Source organism: Mercenaria mercenaria, chromosome 18 (genome assembly GCF_021730395.1).
Source record: "Mercenaria mercenaria strain notata chromosome 18, MADL_Memer_1, whole genome shotgun sequence".
Classification (NCBI taxonomy): domain Eukaryota; kingdom Metazoa; phylum Mollusca; class Bivalvia; order Venerida; family Veneridae; genus Mercenaria; species Mercenaria mercenaria.
In genome coordinates this window covers 4,908,219-4,928,935 of record NC_069378.1, presented here as the reverse complement: position 1 = coordinate 4,928,935, position 20,717 = coordinate 4,908,219, and the positions used below count along the sequence as shown (strand labels likewise).

General features: G+C 35.3%; 1 protein-coding gene and 1 long non-coding RNA gene across 7 annotated transcripts in view; one reads left to right on the top strand and one right to left on the bottom strand.

The window, feature by feature from the left end:
- Positions 1-20,717, bottom strand: part of LOC123537768 (electrogenic sodium bicarbonate cotransporter 1-like) — a 103,661-nt gene that overhangs the window by 28,926 nt on the left and 54,018 nt on the right. The gene's annotated exons all lie outside the window — the stretch shown is intronic.
- LOC123527753 (uncharacterized) lies at positions 9,265-19,296 on the top strand. Its single transcript, XR_008368337.1, has 2 exons — positions 9,265-10,367; positions 19,053-19,296. It is a non-coding gene; the product is annotated as an uncharacterized LOC123527753 (long non-coding RNA).

Sequence of the window (20,717 nt, the reverse complement as noted above, 5' to 3'; positions counted from 1 at the left end):
ATACTACTCTGGCTTAAGTTCAAATGCCCTTGCGAAAGACGTTTGTAATGGCATACCTTCGTATAAACTGTTAAGGTAAAAATTAGGTTAAGTGGCTACATACTCACTAATTAACACAATTTTATTTCTCTTTTGTGCCATTTCTTGAACATCATAAAAATAATCGTGTCACAACGATTTGAAAGCGTAAATGCTTACTGAAGTTATTTCGCAACTGCAGCTTTTGCTGTGTAAGAGAGATTAAAACCGTTCATTCGTATTGCACAACGAACGAAAAATATAATGAATTTCTGTACATAAAAGAAAATGCACTCAAGTCAACAATTCGAATTACTTTGTTAAATGGCAAGCTACACGGATTTCCATAATAGCGTCATTGAAAATCATGACAAAAATCATCACGATTATCATCATCATCAAACCCGGAAATGAAAGTAATAAATAGTAATCGTGTCAGTATGCGTTTGTAATCAATTTGCTTTCAATTATACCATATCACTGTTATGCAAGGGTATAGTCGTATTTTGATAGCTTTACTTCCAAAAACAAAACAAGGACAAATATCAAACAGGGAATGCCATGTTCCAAAAACGCAGCCTCCCCAAAACGATACCCACAGCACGCAGACGTGCACACTACAAATACACACATACACACTCGCATACAAAGCAAACACACGAGGACAAAACGAACAAATAAAGGAACACAGCGGGGCACCGCCTTGGAACGGTCAGTGGCATAAACACCAATGGAGAGCTTAAACCGGTTTATGGTGCGCACCCAACCTCACTCTTAACCCCACCATGTTTCAAAAGCACGGGTAAGTGTAAACAAAAGTAATACCCTCCAACTCTTTAGTATAAATTGTTACCAGTTTTAAGCAAATGTCTCAGTTTTTTATCAGAATCGTACAAGTGTCATATGTGTAAAGCATAAAGAACAAATGTTCGGTATTGTAACAGTTGAGAATAAATGAGGCGCACCATGAGAAAACCAAGATAGTGCATTTTCGACCAGCATGGATCCAGACCAGCCTGCGCATCCGCGCAGTCTAGTCAGGATCCATGCTGTTCGCTAACGGTTTCTCTAATTGCAATAGGCTTTGAAAGCGAAAAGCATGGATCCTGACCAGACTGCGAGGATGAGCAGGCTGGTTTGGATCCAAGCCGATCGCAAGTAAACTGTTTGTTTTCTCATGGTGCGGCTCAATTATAATGGCCACCTTTCTATCGATGCCATAACGTGATAGTTCAGTGTATAAAAATGTGACATCGGTGAAAAGGTGACCTTTATATTTTCACAACATTTGTGTAACACTATGTCTGATTATCTTTAAAACAATATATGCATATAACAACAAACCAGTTCGTTTAATACAACAAAATCAACATTTGACCAGAAAGGTGAGTTTGTCTCTCTTACAATCTGACTAAAGTACCCGACCTTCCTAAATGCCTAATGTAAATAGGAGATTGTCCCTCTTACGTATTCTCACGTTGTCAATGAATGAAACAGGTTTTTCAGTGTCAGAACAACATAATCAGCTATAAATGAAAAAAAGTATTAAGCTATTTAAGGAATAAGCATATGACAAATGTAGTGCAAGCAAGTTTTGGTAGCAGGTCTGTTCTTTGCCAAATGATGGTGACCGATGGTGCCAATATTTTCAGTTTCTGATCTTTTCGCCACTGTGTTTTGTTAATGGTCTAACTAACACTGCAAGCAACGCCATGTATTAACATTAATTAAATTGAAAAATTACAAGACAAAGCTTTAAACCATTAAACGATCCTGTCATAACAAGGTCATTAAAGAAATGACCCACCTACTGAACGTCGTGTTAATATCATGTAAAATGAGGTATTTGAAGGAGTAATGAAAAAAAGATCAAATAAATGTTTGTCATAGTGTGGTTAGAACGTAGGACGTTTGATTCTATGGTCACGTGATGATTAAGTACAGTCAATAGATATATGGAATCTATAATTTACTTCAAAAAAATGAAATGTTCTCTAAATTGAATGTTAAGATCAGGCAATTATAGTTGAAACATGATATATCTTCTCAATATTCCAGCTATTCTCGAAGACATTTTCAAGTCCCGTCCCGGAAACTCGTGCACAAAAAAAATCGAATTTCGGTTATATTAAAGTAAAACGATCCTTCCCTTGGAAATCGAGATACCGAGATTCAGCTGTTTTATATGTATTGCGGCAGTCAGTAAGGGCTCAGTGGGTGTTGGTCTTCCAACGAATGCAGTCCCACAGAACGAATCTCTGCAGCAGCGTGCACGTATGCCTGTGAACAGGATTTAAATACGCACAACACATGCACATGAACATTGCGAAGCACAACCGTGAAGCGTGACGTGGTTTTAGAACGACGGAGGTTTTTGAGAGGCCCAACTTCTTCACAGTAATCCAAAGTTCTGAAAATTAATGAGGCCTCGTATGCGTATTTACACAATTAAGTACGCTGAGAGTAAAGATCGTGCAAAATACTCAAAGGCACGACTTAAAACCACACCTAATAAAACGATTTTCAGACATTGTCCAATTAAACCCTGAACAGATTAAATGAAAACAAAATACAAAACAATATAGAAATCAGTTTTTTCCCTAGTAACTGTTAACTTAAAGGATTTTTGTAGTTGCCTGTCTTGCCATGTGTGGCGCCGGTTGTGTTTACTTTGCTAAAGGCTTCCAGAGATTTTTTTTCTGATTGTATCAATATTAATAAAATTAAAATGATGTTGGGAAAACGTAACAGCAGTGGATTAAATAGTCCTGTCGCATTCAGTAAATTTTCACTTATAAAAACTGAAGTTTTCTTGAGAAAATGACCTTCACATGTCAGTCAACCTTCTGTTTCACTGTAAAAAAGGTAAGTTTTAATGCGCAGTAAATTTCTATTTATATTTTAAACATAATCGTCAACAAACATCTCGTCTGCAAACAGCTATATTTACATGAGGATGCTTGACAAGTTAATCCAGTAAATTAGCTCAGGAATTAAGATAACCGAGAGAACAATGGAGAACGTGCTTGTAGCAAAAAAGCACCTAAAAAAGAACGTCATTATATGTAACCTGTCTAGTTCTTTAAAGTTACGTATTAAGTAGACCATTATGACGAAATTTGTTCGTAACTTACATGAATTTGTACTTGTACCACCTTTACTTTATGTTGTACTTTATGTGTACATAGGTGTGCAGATATGAATACTTTTTGTTGTATGCAAAAGGTGATGGTGATTCGTAATGCACATGAACCATGAACATATCAGATTTGCTCCTATAAAAATGTTGCAAAGGGTGTATTTTGGACAAAATGTGAAGCAACAAGAAAATCACGCCACTTTCAAATGCATATACTGGGGATTGCTGTTATAAAAATGGGCGATATTGTAAATATCACACGGTACCATGTACATTGTTGAAAAATTTTCTAATAGTCACTATTCTAACGTACCTCGGACTATAGCAAGCTTGAATAAGACCGAGATTTGGGCCAAAACATAAAACATGCTTAGTTGTTTTATCACTAATGAATTTTATACGCCAAATGACAGAAGTAATTTAAATTAGTTCACACTTTACCCTTTATTGCTTGTAAACAAAATTAGTGCGCGTGTGGAGACTTTACACACGATTGATTATGTGGACGTAACTTTAGCACAAAGTGACTTTTCAAAAGTAAAATACAATTCGTTATGTTAATCAAATCATAAGAATATCATCATCAAAAGCGCTGTAGAGGTTTACGAAGCAATAAATGATTAAAGTGGATTCTGTATTCAGAAGTTATCAATAATAATTGATAATAAAATTTTAAGGGCAGATTTCTTCAGGTAGTGTATCACATAGCATAAATACAGTTGCTAAAATCAACAATATTCAAAGTAAATGAACAACATTTGGTATGATAAACGAATATAAATCTCTAGACTAAAATGTATTACGATGAGTGTTTTGTCACGCTTTTACCGTATTTGGGACATGAGAAAAGCGTATTCGCAGTGTTTTTACAGATGTCTACGCGCTGTCTTGTTTCTGAATGTAACACGCGCTGAGCAACTTTACGGAAATAGATTCCACGAAAAGCATAAAAATAAGACACGTTATATTATCATTTAAATTAATGAATCCAGACTAAGCTGCTCGTGCTCCAAAAAAAAAGAGAAAGAAATTTGTTGCAATGAAATAAAACTGACGTTAAAATTTCATTCTAACACGACCAGCAAATAACCTACATAGAGGAAGTCACGTGATCATGGCGGCAATGTTTGGTTTTTCTCTGTGTGTGCCGAAAATTCGAAATAATATGATTTAGTAACAATTTTTGAGGTTGGAATTTTGTGCTGGATGTAGGAAAAGGATTAATGACACAAATTGAGAAGTATGATTTGACATTATATTGACATTATACTGTTGAAATGTGTGTTTTTGAAAACGGAACATTTTCACGTTAGCTTTACGCGCCAGTGGGCACAATACAATACTGTAACAGTGACGATCTCTATATACAGTCTGTTGCCAAAATAACATTACATATGTCACATACTGATTCTACACCCGAGCCAAACACGAATAAAAAACGTTTTTTGTCTTCGCCATTCGAAAGTTTCGACTCGAAGAAAACTCGCACTTTACCACAAACTATGGATGATATTCAAGTACAACAATTGTGTCATTCAGCCAAGAAGACCTTACGAAAATTGCTGAAGCGTTAAAGTCTTCATTTCATAACGATATTTCGGAACTAGTAAAAGAAGCAGTAAACTTGTCTGTGAAATCTATTGTCGACGGTGCTCTTTCGGGGCTTCAGGAGAAAATAAATTCACTAGAAACAGAAAATCTGAAATTAAAGCAGGAAAATGAAAATCTTAAAACCAGTGTAAAACAGTTAAAAGTCGCTGCTGACACCTCTGAACAATATAGCCGTCGCAATAATGTTCGAATAACTGGTATACCTGAATCAAAAAACGAAAACACTGATAACATAATATTGGAAACGTGTAAAAAAATGAACGTCAATATGGATCTGTCAGAAATTGACCGATGTCATCGTGTGGGTAGACCGAATCAACATGGAGGGCCTAGACCTATAATTGTTAAATTTATATCATACCGGGCTCGTCAACGCATGTACACGGCAAGGGCTTCCCTAAAAACGAATGGTTTATCTGGTACATATATAAATGAGGACCTCACGAAACAGCGCAGTTTTGCCTTCTACACTGCTAGAATACTGGTCAAACGTCACAAAATCGATAGCTGCTGGACATCAGATGGTGTTGTTTTAGTGAAGGGCATTGATGGAAATATTCACCGTATAACAAGCAGTGACGAGCTGGTAAATTTCGAACAAGACTGAAGTTAGTGTTGTTATAACTTTTTAAGTACACCCTGTAGCCTCAATGCGTAACAGAACATTTATAATTTACAAAATTTTATTGTAGGGTCGCTGCTGTGACCGTTATTTTTGATTAGCTACTGAATATACAACCAATAATAAGTATACTGATTTGTAAAGTTTTGTATACAAAGGTATATTCTTGACATATATTTACCGCTACTTTTGCACGTTGTTAAACTATTTCGTACTTTGAAATTTGTACACACAGCATGACAGATTTGATACTATAGGTTATCATTTCGCCTAGTCATTCATACAATTTTACAAACCTATTGTTCGCATATAACCTATTTAAAGCATTCATGATTTTGACTGTATATATTTTTGTTTAACTAATATGTTCGCATATAATCTATTTAAATCATTCATGATTTTGACTGTATATATTTTTGTTTAACTAATATGTATTCATTGAGCAGATTCCCTATGTGCTCGCTCATATGCAACGAATGCCTTTCTTTTTTTAATGGTTACTTTTTGTCACATTCCATGCTTGTTTTTGGTAGATCTAGAATACTTGTACTTATATCAAGTTGTAATTCATTGCTTCAAATTCAAATACTTTATATATGCCTGATTGACCACGTTTTACATACTGATAAACTTTTGTGATATTTAACATCAGTCATGACTTTTCTACTATATTTGTACATTTATCATATAACTATTTGGTATTTCTGAACGAATCTATGCCTGAATGATCATATTTTAAGGAAGTGTTTAGTGTTTATGATTATCTTTTTTTTGTACTAGTATACTTGTATCTTTCATCAAGTAGTAATACAACTTGTGATCAAATGCTATGCCTGAATGATTAATGCGCTCATTCATGAACTGCGAGTAATCATAGTTAATCATAATATGTAAATACTTAGCCGTAAATTTACACATGATAAGCACGTGCTACCCGCATTCACAGTTAGAAAGTGATTTTCTGTCTAGACATAGACTTAGCACAACCTTGTATTGGCTAAATTACAAGGGCTGATCTTGAAACTTATTATACTTTTTAATCGATATATAGAGCCTGTTTAACATGTAAATCTAATATACACGTGTAGCAGGTACTATGCGTTTAACATTTACAGGTGTAATGAGTTTAACATTTACAGGTATAATGAGATAATCTAGACTTTACGCTTTGTTCTACCAATTCATAGGATACTTTGTTCTACCAATACATAAAAATAACAGTTCTTTTCGCTGATCAATATAAAGTTGAGCATTATGACTATATTATACATTTTAGCTCGATGAGTTGACAGTAAAAGTTATGACTGCTCCTTTTTTAAACAACGGTTTGAAATGAGAATATTCAGCCCAACTAGTCCGCGCTGAACTTATACTTTAGTATTTAGGTATAAAGCTGATGTCCGTTGAAATAACCTGTCGATTAAACTATTAACTGAACAGTAGTTATTCATCCCTGTTTTAAATTCATAATTTCACCCACATTAATATATTTTCGAAACATAGCCTTTATTAGTATACATTTCGCGATATTACAATAAAATACTTTATTTACAACGCGGCGTTACTTAAACATGCGGAAACAACATAATATAATATAATTTATACAAAACAGTAACATCACTGTGCATTAATTGAATGCGCTTGAAATACTGGTAGTTCCAATACACTTTACTTAATAACAAACTATTCTCAACACAGTGTGAGATGAAATTTTCCTTAAGTCCTTACACTTACTCTATTCATTGTACACATATACTTGCACCCATTCCAACTTCTTATCTTTATCACGTGAAACAATGTTTCTCGGTTTCATATTACTTTTTTTCTCTTCTCTATGCTTATTCTCAAGGATGAACACGCACACTTACTATTTGTTTTGCTGGATCTTGATCGCTTCATATAACTTACATTTACATTGTTCTCTCATGCTGGTTACTTTTGAATTTCTGTGCTTATTGTCAGCAATAACGTAAGAGTAAATAGTCATTCCTCATCAACCAGCATGAGAGCTTTTCGTACTCACTTCATGTTTAGATTTCTTCTTTTACAAATTGTACTGTTCACATCCACCTACATCAATAATATCCCTGTTTGCGTTAGACTGTGTATTAACGATCATGACTTGACTTTCAAAAACTTATCTTTACCAGTACACCGTCGTTTACATCCACCTGGCAAGAACCATCATTTAAACGTTATCTTTTCTCTCCATCTCTTCTATTCCGGCATATTGCTTTTTGTTTCTGTTCAATTTTGGAACATTTCTACAATCATCCTTCTTTCAGGTGATGTTCACAAAAATCCAGGACCTGTATCCTGTAACTCTAATACGTCATTTACATCGTCTGTCTCTTCTGGAAGTGACTATATTGACCTTTCTAGGAATCTTTCTTTTGTTCACTATAACGTCCAGAGCATAGTTCCAAAACTCAACACACTTTATGCAGAACTGATGGATTTTGACATTCTCTCCTTCTCAGAGACTTGGCTAGGCCCACGTTCTCCTACTTCTGATCTCATTCTGAACTCATTTGCTCATCCCGAAAGGAAGGATCGCGCAGATAATTACGGGGGAGTAATACTCTATGTTAAAGAATATATTCACTACAAAAGACGCCAAGATCTTGAAATTAATGGTGTTGAATGCATCTGGATTGAAATCGTATTTTCCAACAAGCACATTCTATTTGGAGTTTTTTACAGACCTCCTAATACAGATCCTGTTCATCATGCTTTGATTGTTGATTCGATGCATCTAGCCATTGATACAGGAATTGAAAATATTTTAATCATGGGCGACTTTAACTTAAACATAGCGAATACTGTATCCTCCAGAAAAGTCCATGATATATGTTCTCAGCTGTCTTTGTTTCAGGCTATAGATTCGCCTACTCATTATACAGAGTCATCAGCCTCCACAATTGATCTCATTTTCGCCTCAAGCAAGCATCTTATCCACTCTAGTGGTGTTGGGGATCCTTTCCTTCCTCAAGACGTCCGGTATCACTGCCCTATCTATTGTCTACTTAACTTGAAAAAGCCAAAGCGGCTATGCTTTTACCGTCAAGTTTGGATTTTTGAACAGGGGAATTACGATCTTCTTAGACGACTGGCCTCTGAGAGTGACTGGGATTCTCTAAAAAACAATGACATTAATATATATGCCAATAACATATCTAGTAAAATTATAAATATTTCAAAAAAATGTATTCCAAATAGAAAAGTTTTAATACGGGAAAATGAGCCGCCTTGGTTCAAGAATGACCTGCGATTACTTATCAGAAAACGTAAACGACTTTACCGTAAAGCAAAACACACCGACTCGACATATCACTGGGACCGTTTTCGAAACCTGAGAAATCGAATCACATCAAAAATCCGTGAGGCAAAGAAACAACACGTTGATAATTTAGCCCTGAAATTAAAACAAGAAAATCGAAACTCGAGGGGTTGGTGGACTTGTCTAAAATCTTTTATCAAACCTCATTCTTCTTTCTCAATACCCCCACTTTCTTCTGGCGACAACATCATATCCGATGAAACTCAAAAGGCAAATCTCTTGAACGACTTTTTTGTTGCCCAGACACGAATTGATGAAAACCAAGCTCCTTCTCTTCCCGACTTGCTTCATGACTCCGACCAAACTCTGGATGACATCGTTATTACTCCTGCAGATGTGGAGTTGGTATTAAAATCACTTCCATTGGGGAAGGCAGCTGGTCCTGACGAAATCAACAATCGAATACTTCGTGAGCTTTCTTACGAACTTAGTAGTCCTCTCTGTTCTCTCTTCAACTATTCTATTCAGTCATCTCAAGTTCCTGACATATTGTAGTAGGGTCATTTATCCCCATTGGATACCTCTATTCCTAATTGTCCCTCATTTTATAGTTCATTGATTTTTAGTTCACGAAATCTCGTGTTCAGGGAGATTTCGCGGGACTTTCTGAAAGTTGGTTGAATGGAAAAGGCGTTGGATATCGCTTGGTATCAAATGTACTTTTTTACAAGTTTTACTGTTCATCTCAAGCTCTTTTTAGTCTCTGCAATTGGTCATCTTACAAAGCAAGTTCCAGCACAGCACAGTAGAAGTTTGTATGAATGGCAGAGTGTTTTGTGGTTTACAGTTCGGAGTACTTTGTGGTTTACAGTTCTTACAGAACTGAGCCAGGGTTACGAGGATTATGAGAGCTATGAGGATTATGCTAAGGACAGCTTTGATAGTACTATAAGTGATGAATCTGAAATGACAATGATTGTTGTAGAAGTAAATATAGTTATAGAAGTGAATAAATTAAATCCACGTCTGACATCTCGTTTGTATTTAAATAAAGTAAGGAAAACCAACGAGATTACAAATGGAGCCCCCAGTGAGGATCGAACTCACGACCCCTGGTTTACAATGAGGAATCGTGTTTAGAAGTTCAAAATCAGGCGTGGTGACTATTCATAGATACATTTTCAGTATAATTTAGCTGTGCAGAAACTTTTCAGTTAAGTAAACTAGTATTTTCAACGAATGGTCTACAAAGAAGTATTATACTTTGTTAAAACGTTTAGTACCGAACGACTCGAGTGCAAGACGGCAACAGACAAACTGTAATTTGCTGTGTGGTTTAAGTCCAATTACGAAATTCTAGTGTCATGAACAAAAAAAAAAATTTGAGGACAAATTTTCAGTCAAGAGGCCAGAGGAGAATAAACAGTGTTTAATTTAGAGAGAACCTCAAACAATTTTGTGTTTAACAGTATTTTCATATAACTTATTTTACTAGTTGTGTACAAACATTTACATTTAGTATATAGATACACCTGGATGTGGGTATACAACGGGCGATACAGAAATCAACAGCTTACAAAACGGTGTGACAGTTACAGACGATACAGTGCATAAACTCTCAAGTGAAACAGTTACAGAACTTTGACAGTTACTTATTATATTTAGCAGCCAGTGGTCCATATATTGTGTTATAGGTGGTGAGTGTTAAAAATATTGAAATACACACACTTAATCCACTCATATCAGTAATTTTATAACAGTAGATTTAAGGGGAAATCTTCTGTTAACAGGGAAATATGTGAGTGGTTTAGGTGAAGTATCTTAAGAAATAAATTAAACTACATTTTGCGTGATATTGTAAGGTGTGAAAGAGATATTCACAGGAATCACTTGGTGAAGGGCAAGTTTAATACTAATTAATCATAATTAATTGGTGAAGGATTCTTCTATATCTATCTCTCAGGAAACTTTGCTAAGCTCCTCATCCTTACTGAGACTGCCATCAGAAAATTAAATAAATTAATCAAAAGTAAACAGTACAACATCCAGCATTTGCCTATGTACATGTATCTTGTGTAAACTGAAACTATTTTTAGCTGTGCATAGCCTTGTCACAGTTGGTTGCTTCCGTTTCTTAATCCCCATTCAGGACTTAAAGTGTATTGATTTGGTTTCCCAAAGCAGTTTCTCCATACCCATTGTCAGGTCACCTGTATTTTCATTGGCCAGTGACTAGACTATTTTAAACCAGTGTACAAGTATTGGAAAATCCCACTTGCATTTTCTGAAAACAGCTGACTGACTAGACATTGAATTGTTTACATTTAAGAAAATTTTCAGCAATAATAAAGACTGTCTACCAACAATAAAGATAATTTACATTGAATAATTTCAATAAATATACAGGCTGAAACAGTTTGAACAGTTTAAACTATATATTCCAGAATAAAATTAAAACAGACTTCAAAGTCAAATTGTGCACATACAAATTTATAGTGGATGTTTGAAATAGAAATTTCATTCATCACTATTTTCTGAGATTGGATCAAAGATTTAGTTTCAGAAAATAAATTTATTCTGGAAAGTATAGATATTGCCTAAAAGAAATATTAGGAAATATTTATTTGTATAAAATCAGGTGTTATCGGTCTTATAATTAATATATATTTTCGGGTTAATCGAAGTTAATTGTGTGTTCTTTGAACAAAATAGTAATTAATTACTTACGTTTACTTAAGGTAGTGAACACCCTTATAGTGGATACCTACACTTAAACATTAAGTGACTTTTACTTAAATTAAGGTGTCGCACACCCACTTAGTGAATACTAGTTAATTAAGGTAGTGGTATACCAACTTAGATAAATAATTAAGGTGGTTGCATTCCAACTTTGGTAAATAATATTCTTTTAACATACTTAGACATTAGTTGTCTAGTATTACAATTTGTTAGATTTATTTGAAGGTAGTTGTATACCACAGTCATTACTAAGGTAGTTGTATACCACAACCATTTAATTTAAGGTAGTTGTACGGCCAAATTATTTCCATTTAAGGTAGTTAGACCTACACATTAGTGGTAAATTATTCAGTACAGTATATTAATTTACTTAAGGTGTATGGATATCACTGTGTTCTACCGTTAGTGTCGGCGAAGATCGTTCAAACCGAATAAGCTTACAGTCATACTTAAGGTATCTAAGTACCTCATAACAATTTATTTTGTGGTTAGTTACCATTGGCATTTAAATTAAGGTACTTGTATACCCTCGTATCTCACTTAAAATAATTTTATTGTATCTGATTTGGCGCTTATGTAGGGTTAGAGTTTGACATAGAGGAAACTGAGATAAATAGATTAGTAGTATCATAGTGTAGTATATTTAACCAACGTGAATTCAGAATTCACTGTAAAATATATTGGTTGATATATTCCGTTAGGTTGTGAAAAAAAAAAAAATTCTAGTTTACCTTGACCTAAGTATTAATGGGTAATCAAGTTGATAGTTAGGATATAAGACAATAGTAGTATTTCGTCAACAGAAAAAGGATTAAGGTGGCTGTACACCTGTAACTGGTGTTTAATATAATTTATAAGAGTAATTTAGTGTTAAGGTTGTTGTACACCTACAATAAATATATTACAATTTTGTGTTGAAACAATTTCAAAAAAGTGGTAGTAAGAGATTAAGGTTCTTGCATACCCACATTTGGTGAGTCATATGCTATTTTATTTCAGTTAATTTTAAACAGTGTTTTTTAAATGTGTGTATAAATACTTATATGTACATATGATATTGTAAAATATTGTGATTTGAATTGATAAATAAAAGTAAAATATGGCGACTCCTGCGACAAAGGATGATATTACGGAAGAGGAGTTGAAGTTGTTAGGTGCAATCAGGACTTTAGGCATAAAGCCAGAAGGTATTGAAACTAAGGAGGAGTTTGAGGAATATATGCATAAGTATGATGTAAAGACACATACAACTACTGAAAAAAAGACATTTCCAAGAATTTCGACATTTTTTGGAGAAGAGAACAAGGGAGACGTCACATATAGTACTTGGAGATATGAGATTAGATGCCTAGTGGAAGAAAAGGCATATCCGGAAGAAATGTTGCTCTTAGCAATCCGGAGATCTGTAAGGGGTGAAGCAGCGGATATTTTGAGGAGATTGGGTACAAAGGCCACAGTTGGAGAAATTTTGACCAAATTTCATAGTGTTTATGGTCAAATAGATTCTGTGGAAGTAGTACTTAAAAAGTTCTACGCATGTGAACAGGGTGAAACAGAATCTTTCACAAAATATTGTGCCCGTGTAGAAGAATTATTTACCCAGGCAGTTGAAATGAACGCCTTAAAACTGACTCAAGAGAAAATATTAATGAGTGTAGTCTATCAAGGGATGCGACAACCCTTAAAACAACTGTCCAGTTTGAAATTTGAGACTACGGCCAAATTTGATGAATTTAAGATAGAAGTGAGAAAAATCGAAAATGAACAACAAAAGGTGAAGCCGCAAACAACAAAATGTCAAGCAAATACTGAAACTAAATCAGAGATAGGAGAGTTAAAAGATTTATTAAAAGACATGAATAAACGTATACAAAAAATGGAACAAGATAAAGATGAACAACAACAACAAACACAACAGTTGTTACAACAACAAGTACAACAACTATTACAACAACAACATCAAACATCACAACCATATTATCAGCCTAGAGGTGAATATAGAGGCCCTAGACATCAGAGAGGAAATTTTAGGAGAGGCACACAAATACAGAGAGGACGAGGACAATATAGACCCGCCAGACCAGTAGCTAGTAACAGTTTTAGGCCACAAGGGTCAGCTAACCCGTACACTTTCAGATGTTACAATTGTAACAAAGAAGGACACAAAGCTAGATTCTGTCCGGAAAACTGTTAAGTGCTTCCATGGCAGGACCTGATGGAAGCCAAAACAATAAAAATGGTCCAGATTTAGTTGGAGCTTCAAATGAAAGCACCATAAACATAAACAACATGAAATGTTCTGCTTTATTAGATACCGGATCATGTATCTCGACTGTTAGTAAGACATTTTATGAGAAACAGTTAGCAGATTTAGAACTGCAACCGGTACAAAACATTCTTAAAATAGAATGTGCAGATGGCAACCATTTACCGTACTTAGGGTTCATTGAAGCTGATTTATCATCCGATGGAATACCTGAACTCAACTTACAGCCATGTATTTTCCTAGTTGTACCAGATACACCTTATAATTCAAATACTCCAGTACTACTTGGTACCAACATTCTGAAACAGTTGACATCAAATTACAAAGAGACATTTGGAGAACAATTTTTACAGAAAGCGTCTTTAAAGACCCCTTGGTATTTGGCGTTCAGATGTGTAACATTACGGGAAAAGGAACTGAAAAAGAATAAGGACAAGCTAGCTATTGTACGTTCAGCTGAATTTCAGAAAATAACTCTAGGACCAAACATGTCAGTGGATGTAAAAGGTTACATTGACAGAGAAATGGACTATCATCCAACTTGTGCTATTCTTCAGGCAACAGAATTATCTTCCTTGCCTGATTTTGTGGACATTACACCAACTGTTACAAACTATAGATACAAATCTAATGGAGAAGTTATAGTGAACTTATCAAATCTCACTACTGATACAGTTCACATATCACCAAAGGCCATTTTATGTGAACTTCAGCCAGTGACAGTAGACAACTCTGTTTATGACAGAATAGAAAAGGAAGAAAATTATAAGAAAATCTTTGCCGAAGTCACCATAGAATCTACACTTAGTAAGGAACAAGATGATAAGGTGAAAGAATTATTGAGAAAACACATCGACATCTTCTCGAAAAGCGATACAGACATTGGTAGCTGTGACTTAATCAAACATAGAATAGACCTACATGATGAAACACCTTTTAAACAACGTCATCGTAGGATTCCACCAGGCATGATTGATGAGGTAAGAGCACATATAGAACAACTTCTAGCCAGCGGTATTATAAGGAAGTCAAAGTCGCCCTGGGCTTCTAATGTAGTGCTCGTAAGAAAGAAAAACAACACTCTTCGACTATGTGTGGACTACAGATGTCTCAATGCAAAATGCATAAAAGATGCATACGCACTTCCACGAATAGAAGAGGTGTTTGATGTACTGAAAGGATCATCTTGGTTCAGTACAATAGACATGAAGGCAGGTTACCACCAGGTAGAAATAGAAGACGAACATAAAAAACGTACAGCATTCACAGTAGGACCTATCGGTTTCTTTGAATATGTTAAAATGCCGTTCGGTCTTTCTAACTCTCCTGCGACATATCAACGTTTAATGGAGGAATGTTTAGGCGATTACAATCTGAAAATCTGCATAATATACTTGGACGACTTAATAGTATTTGCTGACAACTTCGAAGAACACCTTCATCGACTCGATTTAGTTCTCACTCGCCTTCAGGAATGTAATCTGAAACTTTCTGCCAATAAATGTTTTCTTCTCAAGAAACGAGTGAACTTTTTAGGACATGTTGTCAGCGAACAGGGAATAGAAACTGACCCCAACAAAATAGACAAAGTCAGAAACTGGCCATCACCAAATAATTCTGATGAACTCCGCTCTTTTCTTTCATTCGCAGGATACTATCGCCGCTTCATTAAGGACTTTTCAAGAATTACAAAACCCCTTACAGATATGTTACCTCCCACATCAACAAAAAAAAAGAAATCCAAGAAAGAGACAAAACCTTGGACTTGGGGAGATGAAGAGCAACATATATTTGAAAGGATCAAATTGAAGCTAACCAGTCCACCTGTGTTAGCATACCCGGATTTCACAAAGGAATTTGAATTACATACAGACGCCTCGACAAAAGGACTTGGCGCAGTCCTATACCAGTCACAGAATGACAAAAAGAGAGTAATTGCTTATGCAAGCAGGAGCCTGTCACGGTCAGAAAAGAATTACTCTGCCTTCAAGCTAGAATTCCTAGCTTTGAAGTGGGCCGTCACTGAGAAATTTTCTGATTATCTCACTAACAACAAGTTCACAGTATACACGGACAACAATCCGCTCACTTATGTTTTATCTTCGGCCAAACTAGATGCAACAGGACAGAGATGGGCATCAGCTTTAGGAACTTTCAATTTCGATCTGATTTATCGCAGTGGACAGAAAAATGCAGATGCTGATGGGATGTCTAGATACCCATATGACAAATTAGACTCAAATGATGGAGAGAAAATACTGCTTGAAGATAACACTATTAAGGCCATTTGCTCAGCACAGTTTACATCATATATTGACACAGTACCAGCTTGTAGTGTGAACTTAGTAGACATCACAGATCAGGGAGAACCTTTAGCACAAATCGAATTAAGAGAAATCAGAAAAGCTCAGAGAGAGGACACTATAATAGGAAAATGGTACAGAGCTGTATTAGACAAAAGATTACCTGGAAAATCAGTAATATTTCAAAAGGAAGACCATGTGATGAAAAAGAATTTCAACCGTTTTAAGATCATTAGGGGTATTCTATACAGATGCATTCAAGAGGGAGATAAATCGATAAAACAACTTGTCATTCCAGAAACATACAAGAAGCAGATTTTGACAGGACTTCATAATGATGTAGGCCACCCTGGACGTGATAGGATGTATTCATTACTCCGCTACAGGTTCTATTGGCCTTGTATTTCTGCAGATGTAGAGAAGTGGGTTAGTCATTGTGACAGATGTATAAAAAGGAAGTCTTCTGGTAACATTAGGGCCCCATTAGTCAACATAGTCACAACCTACCCTTTGGAACTAGTTACAATGGACTTCTTATCTGTGGAACCATCAAAGGGAGGAATAGAAAATATTTTAGTGGTCACAGACCATTTCACAAAATATTCCCTAGCTATACCCTGCAAGAACCAAACAGCTAAAACCACAGCAGAGGCCCTGTATAACAGTTTCATTGTTCACTATGGTATTCCTACAAGGTTACATGCAGATCAAGGTGCAAACTTTGAATCTGAAACTATTCAGGAACTATGCAAGATCATGGGCATTAAGAAATCTAGAACCACACCATATCATGCAATGGGGAATGGAACATCAGAAAGATACAACAGGACACTCTTAAACATGCTCGGTACATTAGATCCAGAACAAAAGAAAGACTGGAAAAAGTATATTCCATCTCTGGTTTACGCCTACAATTGTACTGTTCATGAAACCACTAAAATATCACCTTTTGAACTCATGTTTGGTAGAGAACCAAAACTACCCATTGATTCAGTATTTCAAATAGAAACAGAAACAAACAACAAAACTGCAAAAGAATACCTCAATGATCTAAAAGAAAGACTTAAAGAAACTCAGGATATTGTTAAGAAGGTCTCAGCACAATCAAAGAAGAGACAGAAAGATGTTTATGATAGAAAGCAATGGCTTCTGGGCTAGAAATTGGAGACAGTGTACTTGTTAGAATTCTTGCTTTTGAAGGCAGACATAAATAGCAGACAAGTTTGAACCAGATGTATATAAAGTAATAGACCAACCAACAGAAGTATTCCTGTGTATGTCATTAAATCATCAAAGGGTGTAGTCAAGAAACTACACAGAAACCATCTACTTCCTGTTGGAAATGTGTATGACACTTCTACAAAGGAAGAACAGAATTTAGATACAGAGAAAGAAGGACAACACAGTGAATTAAGTCCTCAAGTTAAACCTGTTCCTAGACCAAGACCAATACCAAGGAAAAGAACTTCACTTAATGGTGGAGTTGCAGAATCTTCAAAACCGGCCGGTTTCAGTGAAGAAACGTACAAAAGAAATACAGAAAGAGAAAGGAAAGAATGTGATGTCACAGATTCAGAATCTGACTCAGGAGAGTATGTTTCACACACATACTATAAAGGGGACGCCCTTACACCTAGTCTAGATGGAGATAAAGAGATAATTGAGACTGACAAAGAAACTGTACATCTAGAGGAAGGAACAGAAAGAACTGAAGAAACAACTGGTGACACTAATAGTGATGCAGAAGGAGAACACACAGATGAGGACACTTCTGATGATGACACAAATGATACTGAAGCAGCACTACCAACATTTAGAAGGTCAGAAAGACCAAAGAAATTGCCAACATGGATGAAAGATTACCATGTAGGACAACAAACAGTAAAAGGGACAGAGAACAAGGACACCAAACTAACAAATCTGAACAGAATTGTGTCATCAGGTCTACTAGATACCTTAGAACCTGACTTAGTACAGATTATCATACAGGCTTTGTTAAAATGAGTCTTTTTACCATGTTTTAACCACTAGATGCATTGCTATGTCATTGCAATTTCTGTCATTGTTCATCTGAATGTATACTACACCTATGTATGAACTATTTTATGTACTTTGTACTTAGATGAACTTTAAGTGAGCGTGATAACAAAGAACCTACTGAGCTTTATATCGTACAGATCTATAGTATAGTACCAGTTGATGTAGATAGTAGACATTGTCATACAATGTTTAATTGTAGAAGTACCTGTGGAGGATGAATGGTAGGGAATAATAACGATGTAGCCATTATACAATCCTAAGACACTACATTTATATAATACTTGCTTTAACATTCTGTCTTCTCTATTAAATTGTGAGACACAATTTAACAGACAGGGAGGCCATGTATGTACAAATTGATTAGTACATTATAGATAGTTGTATTTAATTTGTAGTACAGATAACAAGTATAATAGGAAAAACAGCCAAACTTAAATGGTGTAGATTAAGCTACTGATGTTACACAGGACAGAATAATGTATATATATTGTACTACAAATATTTGTATTTTTATCATATCTTGTATAAAGTTGTTACAGTGTAGTGAAGATATAGACTATATCTAAAGATAATATAGACTCTTTAGTCTGGTTTATTTGGAGAATGCTTGTCTGCACTGCAAACTTGTATTTTAATAATGTATTTTGTGTTGGAAGCAATGTACCAAGACATTATAATACTATGTCATACAAGAACGGTAACTCAAATAAACTTAAGAGAAAATTTTAAAAGTATAATGAGATTTTTTTAGACGTTAAGGTAAAATGACGGGACGTCATTTCACGGACGGGGGAAATATGTAGTAGGGTCATTTATCCCCATTGGATACCTCTATTCCTAATTGTCCCTCATTTTATAGTTCATTGATTTTTAGTTCACGAAATCTCGTGTTCAGGGAGATTTCGCGGGACTTTCTGAAAGTTGGTTGAATGGAAAAGGCGTTGGATATCGCTTGGTATCAAATGTACTTTTTTACAAGTTTTACTGTTCATCTCAAGCTCTTTTTAGTCTCTGCAATTGGTCATCTTACAAAGCAAGTTCCAGCACAGCACAGTAGAAGTTTGTATGAATGGCAGAGTGTTTTGTGGTTTACAGTTCGGAGTACTTTGTGGTTTACAGTTCTTACAGAACTGAGCCAGGGTTACGAGGATTATGAGAGCTATGAGGATTATGCTAAGGACAGCTTTGATAGTACTATAAGTGATGAATCTGAAATGACAATGATTGTTGTAGAAGTAAATATAGTTATAGAAGTGAATAAATTAAATCCACGTCTGACATCTCGTTTGTATTTAAATAAAGTAAGGAAAACCAACGAGATTACAATATGGAAGGAAGCGAATGTCTGTCCTCTCTTTAAATCTGGTGATCCTTCATTAGTCAACAATTATCGCCCTATATCTCTTATCAGTACTGTCAATAAAGTATTTGAAAGAATAGTTTTCAAACGAACTTTCAACTTTCTCCGAGAAAATAATATCCTTACTCCTCTTCAGTCTGGTTTTGTTCCAGGTGACTCCACTGTCAATCAGCTTACATACATTTATAACTTATTTGCACATGCCATTGACTCTGGTAAAGAGGTCAGAGCTGTGTTTTGTGACATAAGTAAAGCCTTCGATCGTGTCTGGCACAAGGGTCTTATTTTCAAATTGAATTCTATCGGTATTTCTGGACGTATCTCTTCATGGTTTTCATCTTACCTTACCAACAGAAAACAAAGAGTCGTTCTTCCCGGTTGCAAATCGTCTGATAAGATCATCACTGCTGGTGTACCACAAGGTTCAATTCTTGGGCCCCTCCTCTTTCTTATTTACATTAACGACATAGTCATAGACATCCAAGCAAATATCAGACTTTTCGCTGATGATACAAATCTTTTTATTATAGTGGAAGACCCTGCTACTGCTTCGAGTATCTTAAACTCTGACTTACAAAAAATTACTTCTTGGGCAGAAAGATGGTTGGTGAAATTTAATCCTTCCAAAACAGAATCTTTACTAATATCACGTAAAACACAAAGAAATATTAATCATTGCCCAATTCAAATGCAAGGCACACAAATTAATGAAGTCCGTAATCACAAACACTTGGGTATCAATCTCTCACACGACCTGCGCTGGTCCGCACACATCGAATACATAAAAAGTAAAGCTTGGAAAAGGATTAATACTATGAAAAAATTAAAATTTCAGCTTGATAGAAGGTCACTTGAAGTTATCTATATATCATTCATAAGACCAATTCTGGAATATTGTGATGTATTATTTGACAACTGTAATCAGTATGAAAAACGAGAGCTAGAACAAATCCAACATGAAGCGGCCAGAATTATTACCGGATCAACAAAACTTGTATCTATTGACAAACTCATGCGGGAGGTTGGGTGGGAATCTTTGGAGAACAGACGATACAAACATAAACTTATTCTTTTTTATAAAATGAAAAACCATCTTACCCCGCAATATCTTTCAGATCTTGTCCCGTCTTTAGTTGGTAGTGATCATCGTTATCCATTAAGAAATGCTAATGACACGCAATACATTCTTACACATACTGACTTTTATTATAAATCATTTTTACCTTCTGTTATCAGAGATTTTAATGCTCTTCCACTTCAGACACAAAATGCTGCAACAGTTGCTTCATTTAAGCGGATGTTAAATAAAGATTTACCAAATGTTCCCGGTTACTTCTAT